The sequence below is a fragment of the Oncorhynchus nerka genome, linkage group LG12 (genome assembly GCF_034236695.1).
Source record: "Oncorhynchus nerka isolate Pitt River linkage group LG12, Oner_Uvic_2.0, whole genome shotgun sequence".
NCBI lineage: Eukaryota > Metazoa > Chordata > Actinopteri > Salmoniformes > Salmonidae > Oncorhynchus > Oncorhynchus nerka.
Window position 1 is genome coordinate 78029533 of NC_088407.1, and position 12561 is coordinate 78042093.

The following is a 12561-nucleotide window of genomic DNA, read 5'->3' on the forward strand; positions in this document are numbered from 1 at the left end:
TGTTTGTAACATGTCAGGAGTAGTACTGGTGGTGTTGGGAACATATCAGGAGTAGTACTGGGGTGTTTGTAACATGTCAGGAGCAGTACTGGTGGTGTTTGTAACATGTCAGGAGTAGTACTGGTGGTGTTTGTAACATGTCAGGAGTAGTACTGGTGGTGTTGGGAACATGTCAGGAGTAGTACTGGTGGTGTTGGGAACATGTCAGGAGTAGTAATGGTGGTGTTGGGAACATATCAGGAGTAGTACTGGTGGTGTTTGTAACATGTCAGGAGTAGTACTGGTGGTGTTTGGAACATATCAGGAGTAGTACTGGTAGTGTTTGTAACATATCAGGAGTAGTACTGGTGGTGTTGGGAACATGTCAGGAGTAGTACTGGTGGTGTTGGGAACATGTCAGGAGTAGTACTGGTGGTGTTGGGAACATATCAGGAGTAGTATTGGTGGTGTTTGTAACATGTCAGGAGTAGTACTGGTGGTGTTGGGAACATGTCAGGAGTAGTACTGGTAGTGTTGGGAACATGTCAGGAGTAGTACTGGTGGTGTTGGGAACATTTCAGCAGTAATACTGGTGGTGTTGGGAACATGTCAGGAGCAGTACTGGTGGTGTTTGGAATATATCAGGAGTAGTACTGGTGGTGTTGGGAACATGTCAGGAGTAGTACTGGTAGTGTTGGGAACATGTCAGGAGTAGTACTGGTAGTGTTGGGAACATGTCAGGAGCAGTACTGGTGGTGTTGGGAACATGTCAGGAGTAGTACTGGTAGTGTTGGGAACATGTCAGGAGCAGTACTGGTGGTGTTGGGAACATGTCAGGAGTAGTACTGGTAGTGTTGGGAACATGTCAGGAGTAGTACTGGTAGTGTTTGGAACATGTCAGGAGTAGTACTGGTGGTTTTGGGAACATGTCAGGAGTAGTACTGGTGGTGTTGGGAACATATCAGGAGTAGTACTGGTGGTGTTGGGAACATGTCAGGAGTAGTACTGGTAGTGTTGGGAACATGTCAGGAGTAGTACTGGTGGTGTTTGGAACATGTCAGGAGTAGTACTGGTGGTGTTGGGAGCATATCAGGAGTAGTACTGGTGGTGTTGGGAACATGTCAGGAGTAGTACTGGTGGTGTTGGGAGCATATCAGGAGTAGTACTGGTGGTGTTGGGAACATGTCAGGAGTAGTACTGGTGGTGTTTATCAGGAGTAGTATTGGTGGTGTTTGTAACATGTCAGGAGTAGTACTGGTGGTGTTGGGAACATGTCAGGAGTAGTACTGGTAGTGTTGGGAACATGTCAGGAGTAGTACTGGTGGTGTTGGGAACATTTCAGCAGTAATACTGGTGGTGTTGGGAACATGTCAGGAGCAGTACTGGTGGTGTTTGGAATATATCAGGAGTAGTACTGGTGGTGTTGGGAACATGTCAGGAGTAGTACTGGTAGTGTTGGGAACATGTCAGGAGTAGTACTGGTAGTGTTGGGAACATGTCAGGTACTGGTGGTTTGGGAACATGTCAGGAGTAGTACTGGTAGTGTTGGGAACATGTCAGGAGCAGTACTGGTGGTGTTAGGAACATGTCAGGAGTAGTACTGGTGTCATGTCAGGAGTAGTACTGGTGGTGTTGGGAACATATCAGGAGTAGTACTGGTGGTGTTGGGAACATGTCAGGAGTAATACTGGTAGTGTTAGGAACATGTCAGGAGTAGTACTGGTGGTTTTGGGAACATGTCAGGAGTAGTACTGGTGGTGTTGGGAACATATCAGGAGTAGTACTGGTGGTGTTGGGAACATGTCAGGAGTAGTACTGGTAGTGTTGGGAACATGTCAGGAGTAGTACTGGTGGTGTTTGGAACATGTCAGGAGTAGTACTGGTGGTGTTGGGAGCATATCAGGAGTAGTACTGGTGGTGTTGGGAACATGTCAGGAGTAGTACTGGTGGTGTTGGGAGCATATCAGGAGTAGTATTGGTGGTGTTTGTAACATGTCAGGAGTAGTACTGGTGGTGTTGGGAGCATATCAGGAGTAGTACTGGTGGTGTTGGGAACATATCAGGAGTAGTACTGGTGGTGTTTGTAACATATCAGGAGTAGTACTGGGGTGTTTGTAACATGTCAGGAGTAGTACTGGTGGTGTTTGTAACATGTCAGGAGTAGTACTGGTGGTGTTTGTAACATGTCAGGAGCAGTACTGGGGTGTTTGTAACATGTCAGGAGTAGTACTGGTGGTGTTTGTAACATGTCAGGAGTAGTACTGGTGGTGTTGGGAACATATCAGGAGTAGTACTGGGGTGTTTGTAACATGTCAGGAGCAGTACTGGTGGTGTTTGTAACAGGGTCAGGAGTAGTACTGGTGGTGTTTGTAACATGTCAGGAGTAGTACTGGTGGTGTTGGGAACATGTCAGGAGTAGTACTGGTGGTGTTGGGAACATGTCAGGAGTAGTAATGGTGGTGTTGGGAACATATCAGGAGTAGTACTGGTGGTGTTTGTAACATGTCAGGAGTAGTACTGGTGGTGTTTGGAACATATCAGGAGTAGTACTGGTAGTGTTTGTAACATATCAGGAGTAGTACTGGTGGTGTTGGGAACATGTCAGGAGTAGTACTGGTGGTGTTGGGAACATGTCAGGAGTAGTACTGGTGGTGTTGGGAACATATCAGGAGTAGTATTGGTGGTGTTTGTAACATGTCAGGAGTAGTACTGGTGGTGTTGGGAACATGTCAGGAGTAGTACTGGTAGTGTTGGGAACATGTCAGGAGTAGTACTGGTGGTGTTGGGAACATTTCAGCAGTAATACTGGTGGTGTTGGGAACATGTCAGGAGCAGTACTGGTGGTGTTTGGAATATGGTAGTACTGGTGGTGTTGGGAACATGTCAGGAGTAGTACTGGTAGTGTTGGGAACATGTCAGGAGTAGTACTGGTAGTGTTGGGAACATGTCAGGAGCAGTACTGGTGGTGTTGGGAACATGTCAGGAGTAGTACTGGTAGTGTTGGGAACATGTCAGGAGCAGTACTGGTGGTGTTGGGAACATGTCAGGAGTAGTACTGGTAGTGTTGGGAACATGTCAGGAGTAGTACTGGTAGTGTTAGGAACATGTCAGGAGTAGTACTGGTGGTTTTGGGAACATGTCAGGAGTAGTACTGGTGGTGTTGGGAACATATCAGGAGTAGTACTGGTGGTGTTGGGAACATGTCAGGAGTAGTACTGGTAGTGTTGGGAACATGTCAGGAGTAGTACTGGTGGTGTTTGGAACATGTCAGGAGTAGTACTGGTGGTGTTGGGAGCATATCAGGAGTAGTACTGGTGGTGTTGGGAACATGTCAGGAGTAGTACTGGTGGTGTTGGGAGCATATCAGGAGTAGTATTGGTGGTGTTTGTAACATGTCAGGAGTAGTACTGGTGGTGTTGGGAGCATATCAGGAGTAGTACTGGTGGTGTTGGGAACATGTCAGGAGTAGTACTGGTGGTGTTGGGAACATATCAGGAGTAGTATTGGTGGTGTTTGTAACATGTCAGGAGTAGTACTGGTGGTGTTGGGAACATGTCAGGAGTAGTACTGGTAGTGTTGGGAACATGTCAGGAGTAGTACTGGTGGTGTTGGGAACATTTCAGCAGTAATACTGGTGGTGTTGGGAACATGTCAGGAGCAGTACTGGTGGTGTTTGGAATATATCAGGAGTAGTACTGGTGGTGTTGGGAACATGTCAGGAGTAGTACTGGTAGTGTTGGGAACATGTCAGGAGTAGTACTGGTAGTGTTGGGAACATGTCAGGAGCAGTACTGGTGGTGTTGGGAACATGTCAGGAGTAGTACTGGTAGTGTTGGGAACATGTCAGGAGCAGTACTGGTAGTGTTAGGAACATGTCAGGAGTAGTACTGGTGGTTTTGGGAACATGTCAGGAGTAGTACTGGTGGTGTTGGGAACATATCAGGAGTAGTACTGGTGGTGTTGGGAACATGTCAGGAGTAGTACTGGTAGTGTTGGGAACATGTCAGGAGTAGTACTGGTGGTGTTTGGAACATGTCAGGAGTAGTACTGGTGGTGTTGGGAGCATATCAGGAGTAGTACTGGTGGTGTTGGGAACATGTCAGGAGTAGTACTGGTGGTGTTGGGAGCATATCAGGAGTAGTATTGGTGGTGTTTGTAACATGTCAGGAGTAGTACTGGTGGTGTTGGGAACATATCAGGAGTAGTACTGGTGGTGTTTGTAACATATCAGGAGTAGTACTGGGGTGTTTGTAACATGTCAGGAGCAGTACTGGGGTGTTTGTAACATGTCAGGAGTAGTACTGGTGGTGTTTGTAACATGTCAGGAGTAGTACTGGTGGTGTTGGGAACATATCAGGAGTAGTACTGTGTTTGTAACTGGTACTGGTGGTGTTTGTAACATGTCAGGAGTAGTACTGGTGGTGTTTGTAACATGTCACTGGTGGTGTTGGGAACATGTCAGGAGTAGTACTGGTGGTGTTGGGAACATGTCAGGAGTAGTAATGGTGGTGTTGGGAACATATCAGGAGTAGTACTGGTGGTGTTTGTAACATGTCAGGAGTAGTACTGGTGGTGTTTGGAACATATCAGGAGTAGTACTGGTGGTGTGTTGGGAACATGTCAGGAGTAGTACTGGTGGTGTTTGTAACATGTCAGGAGCAGTACTGGTGGTGTTTGTAACATGTCAGGAGTAGTACTGAGGTGTTTGTAACATGTCAGGAGTAGTACTGGTGGTTTTTGGAACATGTCAGGAGTAGTACTGGTGGTGTTGGGAACATGTCAGGAGCAGTACTGGTGGTGTTGGGAACATGTCAGGAGTAGTACTGGTGGTGTTGGGAACATGTCAGGAGTAGTACTGGTAGTGTTAGGAACATGTCAGGAGTAGTACTGGTGGTTTTGGGAACATGTCAGGAGTAGTACTGGTGGTGTTGGGAACATATCAGGAGTAGTACTGGTGGTGTTGGGAACATGTCAGGAGTAGTACTGGTGGTGTTTGGAACATATCAGGAGTAGTACTGGTGGTGTTTGGAACATATCAGGAGTAGTACTGGTGGTGTTGGGAACATGTCAGTACTGGTGGTGTTTGGAACATATCAGGAGTAGTACTGGTAGTGTTTGGAACATATCAGGAGTAGTACTGGTGGTGTTGGGAACATATCAGGAGTAGTACTGGGGTGTTTGTAACATGTCAGGAGTAGTACTGGTGGTGTTTGTAACATGTCAGGAGTAGTACTGGTGGTGTTGGGAACATGGGGTGTTGGTGGTGTTGGGAACATGTCAGGAGTAGTAGGTGGTGTTGGGAACATATCAGGAGGTACTGGTGGTGTTTGTAACATGTCAGGAGTAGTACTGGTGGTGTTGGTAGTGTTTGTAACATATCAGGAGTAGTACTGGTGGTGTTGGGAACATATCAGTGTTGGGGTGTTTGTAACATGTCAGGAGCAGTACTGGTGGTGTTTGTAACATGTCAGGAGTAGTACTGAGGTGTTTGTAACATGTCAGGAGTAGTACTGGTGGTTTTTGGAACATGTCAGGAGTAGTACTGGTGGTGTTGGGAACATGTCAGGAGCAGTACTGGTGGTGTTGGGAACATGTCAGGAGTAGTACTGGTGGTGTTGGGAACATGTCAGGAGTAGTACTGGTAGTGTTAGGAACATGTCAGGAGTAGTACTGGTGGTTTTGGGAACATGTCAGGAGTAGTACTGGTGGTGTTGGGAACATATCAGGAGTAGTACTGGTGGTGTTGGGAACATGTCAGGAGTAGTACTGGTGGTGTTTGGAACATATCAGGAGTAGTACTGGTAGTGTTTGTAACATATCAGGAGTAGTACTGGTGGTGTTGGGAACATGTCAGGAGCAGTACTGGTGGTGTTTGGAACATATCAGGAGTAGTACTGGTAGTGTTTGTAACATATCAGGAGTAGTACTGGTGGTGTTGGGAACATATCAGGAGTAGTACTGGGGTGTTTGTAACATGTCAGGAGTAGTACTGGTGGTGTTGGGAACATGTCAGGAGTAGTACTGGTGGTGTTGGGAACATATCAGGAGTAGTACTGGGGTGTTTGTAACATGTCAGGAGCAGTACTGGTGGTGTTTGTAACATGTCAGGAGTAGTACTGGTGGTGTTTGTAACATGTCAGGAGTAGTACTGGTGGTGTTTGTAACATGTCAGGAGTAGTACTGGTGGTGTTTGTAACATGTCAGGAGTAGTACTGGGGTGTTTGTAACATGTCAGGAGTAGTACTGGTGGTTTTGTTCAGGAGTAGTACTGGTGGTGTTGGGAACATGTCAGGAGCAGTACTGGTGGTGTTGGGAACATGTCAGGAGTAGTACTGGTGGTGTTGGGAACATGTCAGGAGCAGTACTGGGGTGTTTGTAACATGTCAGGAGTAGTACTGGGGTGTTTGTAACATGTCAGGAGTAGTACTGGTAGTGTTGGGAACATGTCAGGAGTAGTACTGGTGGTGTTGGGAACATTTCAGCAGTAATACTGGTGGTGTTGGGAACATGTCAGGAGCAGTACTGGTAGTGTTGGGAACATGTCAGGAGTAGTACTGGTAGTGTTGGGAACATGTCAGGAGCAGTACTGGTGGTGTTGGGAACATGTCAGGAGTAGTACTGGTAGTGTTAGGAACATGTCAGGAGTAGTACTGGTGGTTTTGGGAACATGTCAGGAGTAGTACTGGTGGTGTTGGGAACATATCAGGAGTAGTACTGGTGGTGTTGGGAACATGTCAGGAGTAGTACTGGTAGTGTTGGGAACATGTCAGGAGTATTACTGGTGGTGTTTGGAACATATCAGGAGTAGTACTGGTAGTGTTTGTAACATATCAGGAGTAGTACTGGTGGTGTTGGGAACATGTCAGGAGCAGTACTGGTGGTGTTTGGAACATATCAGGAGTAGTACTGGTAGTGTTTGTAACATATCAGGAGTAGTACTGGTGGTGTTGGGAACATGTCAGGAGTAGTACTGGTAGTGTTTGTAACATGTCAGGAGTAGTACTGGTGGTGTTGGGAGCATATCAGGAGTAGTACTGGTGGTGTTGGGAACATATCAGGAGTAGTACTGGTGGTGTTTGTAACATATCAGGAGTAGTACTGGGGTGTTTGTAACATGTCAGGAGTAGTACTGGTCGTGTTTGTAACATGTCAGGAGCAGTACTGGGGTGTTTGTAACATGTCAGGAGTAGTACTGGTGGTGTTTGTAACATGTCAGGAGTAGTACTGGTGGTGTTGGGAACATATCAGGAGTAGTACTGGGGTGTTTGTAACATGTCAGGAGCAGTACTGGTGGTGTTTGTAACATGTCAGGAGTAGTACTGGTGGTGTTTGTAACATGTCAGGAGTAGTACTGGTGGTGTTGGGAACATGTCAGGGTAGTTGGTGGTGTTGGGAACATGTCAGGAGTAGTAATGGTGGTGTTGGGAACATATCAGGTAGTACTGGTGGTGTTTGTAACATGTCAGGAGTAGTACTGGTGGTGTTTGGAACATATCAGGAGTAGTACTGGTAGTGTTTGTAACATATCAGGAGTAGTACTGGTGGTGTTGGGAACATGTCAGGAGTAGTACTGGTGGTGTTGGGAACATGTCAGGAGTAGTAATGGTGGTGTTGGGAACATATCAGGAGTAGTACTGGTGGTGTTTGTAACATGTCAGGAGTAGTACTGGTGGTGTTTGGAACATATCAGGAGTAGTACTGGTAGTGTTTGTAACATATCAGGAGTAGTACTGGTGGTGTTGGGAACATGTCAGGAGTAGTACTGGTGGTGTTGGGAACATGTCAGGAGTAGTACTGGTGGTGTTGGGAACATATCAGGAGTAGTATTGGTGGTGTTTGTAACATGTCAGGAGTAGTACTGGTGGTGTTGGGAACATGTCAGGAGTAGTACTGGTAGTGTTTGTAACATGTCAGGAGTAGTACTGGTAGTGTTTGTAACATGTCAGGAGTAGTACTGGTAGTGTTTGTAACATGTCAGGAGTAGTACTGGTGGTGTTGGGAGCATATCAGGAGTAGTATTGGTGGTGTTTGTAACATGTCAGGAGTAGTACTGGTGGTGTTGGGAGCATATCAGGAGTAGTCCTGGTGGTGTTGGGAACATATCAGGAGTAGTACTGGTGGTGTTTGTAACATATCAGGAGTAGTACTGGGGTGTTTGTAACATGTCAGGAGTAGTACTGGTGGTGTTTGTAACATGTCAGGAGTAGTACTGGTGGTGTTTGTAACATGTCAGGAGCAGTACTGGGGTGTTTGTAACATGTCAGGAGTAGTACTGGTGGTGTTTGTAACATGTCAGGAGTAGTACTGGTGGTGTTGGGAACATATCAGGAGTAGTACTGGGGTGTTTGTAACATGTCAGGAGCAGTACTGGTGGTGTTTGTAACATGTCAGGAGTAGTACTGGTGGCGTTTGTAACATGTCAGGAGTAGTACTGGTGGTGTTGGGAACATGTCAGGAGTAGTACTGGTGGTGTTGGGAACATATCAGGAGTAGTACTGGTGGTGTTTGTAACATGTCAGGAGTAGTACTGGTGGTGTTTGGAACATATCAGGAGTAGTACTGGTAGTGTTTGTAACATATCAGGAGTAGTACTGGTGGTGTTGGGAACATGTCAGGAGCAGTACTGGTGGTGTTTGGAACATATCAGGAGTAGTACTGGTAGTGTTTGTAACATATCAGGAGTAGTACTGGTGGTGTTGGGAACATATCAGGAGTAGTACTGGGGTGTTTGTAACATGTCAGGAGTAGTACTGGTGGTGTTGGGAACATGTCAGGAGTAGTACTGGTGGTGTTGGGAACATGTCAGGAGTAGTACTGGTGGTGTTGGGAACATATCAGGAGTAGTATTGGTGGTGTTTGTAACATGTCAGGAGTAGTACTGGTGGTGTTGGGAACATGTCAGGAGTAGTACTGGTAGTGTTTGTAACATGTCAGGAGTAGTACTGGTAGTGTTTGTAACATGTCAGGAGTAGTACTGGTAGTGTTTGTAACATGTCAGGAATAGTACTGGTGGTGTTGGGAGCATATCAGGAGTAGTATTGGCGGTTTTGTAACATGTCAGGAGTAGTACTGGTGGTGTTTGTAACATGTCAGGAGCAGTACTGGGGTGTTTGTAACATGTCAGGAGTAGTACTGGTGGTGTTTGTAACATGTCAGGAGTAGTACTGGTGGTGTTGGGAACATATCAGGAGTAGTACTGGGGTGTTTGTAACATGTCAGGAGCAGTACTGGTGGTGTTTGTAACATGTCAGGAGTAGTACTGGTGGCATTTGTAACATGTCAGGAGTAGTACTGGTGGTGTTGGGAACATGTCAGGAGTAGTACTGGTGGTGTTGGGAACATATCAGGAGTAGTACTGGTGGTGTTTGTAACATATCAGGAGTAGTACTGGTGGTGTTGGGAACATGTCAGGAGCAGTACTGGTGGTGTTTGGAACATATCAGGAGTAGTACTGGTAGTGTTTGTAACATATCAGGAGTAGTACTGGTGGTGTTGGGAACATATCAGGAGTAGTACTGGGGTGTTTGTAACATGTCAGGAGTAGTACTGGTGGTGTTGGGAACATATCAGGAGTAGTATTGGTGGTGTTTGTAACATGTCAGGAGTAGTACTGGTGGTGTTGGGAACATGTCAGGAGTAGTACTGGTAGTGTTTGTAACATGTCAGGAGTAGTACTGGTAGTGTTTGTAACATGTCAGGAGTAGTACTGGTGGTGTTGGGAGCATATCAGGAGTAGTATTGGTGGTGTTTGTAACATGTCAGGAGTAGTACTGGTGGTGTTGGGAGCATATCAGGAGTAGTACTGGTGGTGTTGGGAACATATCAGGAGTAGTACTGGTGGTGTTTGTAACATATCAGGAGTAGTACTGGGGTGTTTGTAACATGTCAGGAGTAGTACTGGTGGTGTTTGTAACATGTCAGGAGTAGTACTGGTGGTGTTTGTAACATATCAGGAGTAGTACTGGTGGTGTTGGGAACATGTCAGGAGCAGTACTGGTGGTGTTTGGAACATATCAGGAGTAGTACTGGTAGTGTTTGTAACATATCAGGAGTAGTACTGGTGGTGTTGGGAACATATCAGGAGTAGTACTGGGGTGTTTGTAACATGTCAGGAGTAGTACTGGTGGTGTTGGGAACATGTCAGGAGTAGTACTGGTGGTGTTGGGAACATGTCAGGAGTAGTACTGGTGGTGTTGGGAACATATCAGGAGTAGTATTGGTGGTGTTTGTAACATGTCAGGAGTAGTACTGGTGGTGTTGGGAACATGTCAGGAGTAGTACTGGTAGTGTTTGTAACATGTCAGGAGTAGTACTGGTAGTGTTTGTAACATGTCAGGAGTAGTACTGGTAGTGTTTGTAACATGTCAGGAATAGTACTGGTGGTGTTGGGAGCATATCAGGAGTAGTATTGGTGGTGTTTGTAACATGTCAGGAGTAGTACTGGTGGTGTTTGTAACATGTCAGGAGCAGTACTGGGGTGTTTGTAACATGTCAGGAGTAGTACTGGTGGTGTTTGTAACATGTCAGGAGTAGTACTGGTGGTGTTGGGAACATATCAGGAGTAGTACTGGGGTGTTTGTAACATGTCAGGAGCAGTACTGGTGGTGTTTGTAACATGTCAGGAGTAGTACTGGTGGCATTTGTAACATGTCAGGAGTAGTACTGGTGGTGTTGGGAACATGTCAGGAGTAGTACTGGTGGTGTTGGGAACATATCAGGAGTAGTACTGGTGGTGTTTGTAACATATCAGGAGTAGTACTGGTGGTGTTGGGAACATGTCAGGAGCAGTACTGGTGGTGTTTGGAACATATCAGGAGTAGTACTGGTAGTGTTTGTAACATATCAGGAGTAGTACTGGTGGTGTTGGGAACTATCAGGAGTAGTACTGGTGTTTTGTAACATGTCAGGAGTAGTACTGGTGGTGTTTGGAACATATCAGGAGTAGTATTGGTGGTGTTTGTAACATGTCAGGAGTAGTACTGGTGGTGTTGGGAACATGTCAGGAGTAGTACTGGTAGTGTTTGTAACATGTCAGGAGTAGTACTGGTAGTGTTTGTAACATGTCAGGAGTAGTACTGGTGGTGTTGGGAGCATATCAGGAGTATTGGTGGTGTTTGTAACATGTAGGAGTAGTACTGGTGGTGTTGGGAGCATATCAGGAGTAGTACTGGTGGTGTTGGGAACATATCAGGAGTAGTACTGGTGGTGTTTGTAACATATCAGGAGTAGTACTGGGGTGTTTGTAACATGTCAGGAGTAGTACTGGTGGTGTTTGTAACATGTCAGGAGTAGTACTGGTGGTGTTTGTAACATGTCAGGAGCAGTACTGGGGTGTTTGTAACATGTCAGGAGTAGTACTGGTGGTGTTGGGAGCATATCAGGAGTAGTACTGGTGGTGTTGGGAACATATCAGGAGTAGTACTGGTGGTGTTTGTAACATTTCAGGAGTAGTGTGTTTGTAACATGTCAGGAGTAGTACTGGTGGTGTTTGTAACATGTCAGGAGTAGTACTGGTGGTGTTTGTAACATGTCAGGAGCAGTACTGGGGTGTTTGTAACATGTCAGGAGTAGTACTGGTGGTGTTTGTAACATGTCAGGAGTAGTACTGGTGGTGTTTGTAACATGTCAGGAGTAGTACTGGTAGTGTTTGTAACATGTCAGGAGTAGTACTGGGGTGTTTGTAACATGTCAGGAGCAGTACTGGGGTGTTTGTAACAGGTCAGGAGCAGTACTGGTGGTGTTTGGAACATATCAGGAGTAGTACTGGTAGTGTTTGTAACATATCAGGAGTAGTACTGGTGGTGTTGGGAACATGTCAGGAGTAGTACTGGTAGTGTTGTCAGGAGTAGCACTGGTGGTTTTGGAACATGTCAGGAGTAGTACTGGTGGTGTTGGGAACATGTCAGGAGCAGTACTGGTGGTGTTGGGAACATGTCAGGAGTAGTACTGGGGTGTTTGTAACATGTCAGGAGTAGTACTGGTGGTTTTTGGAACATGTCAGGAGTAGTACTGGTGGTGTTGGGAACATGTCAGGAGCAGTACTGGTGGTGTTGGGAACATGTCAGGAGTAGTACTGGTGGTGTTGGGAACATGTCAGGAGCAGTACTGGGGTGTTTGTAACATGTCAGGAGTAGTACTGGGGTGTTTGTAACATGTCAGGAGTAGTACTGGTAGTGTTGGGAACATGTCAGGAGTAGTACTGGTGGTGTTGGGAACATTTCAGCAGTAATACTGGTGGTGTTGGGACCATGTCAGGAGCAGTACTGGTAGTGTTGGGAACATGTCAGGAGTAGTACTGGTAGTGTTGGGAACATGTCAGGAGCAGTACTGGTGGTGTTGGGAACATGTCAGGAGTAGTACTGGTAGTGTTAGGAACATGTTGTACTGGTGGTTTTGGGAACATGTCAGGAGTAGTACTGGTGGTGTTGGGAACATATCAGGAGTAGTACTGGTGGTGTTGGGAACATGTCAGGAGTAGTACTGGTAGTGTTGGGAACATGTCAGGAGTAGTACTGGTGGTGTTTGGAACATATCAGGAGTAGTACTGGTAGTGTTTGTAACATATCAGGAGTAGTACTGGTG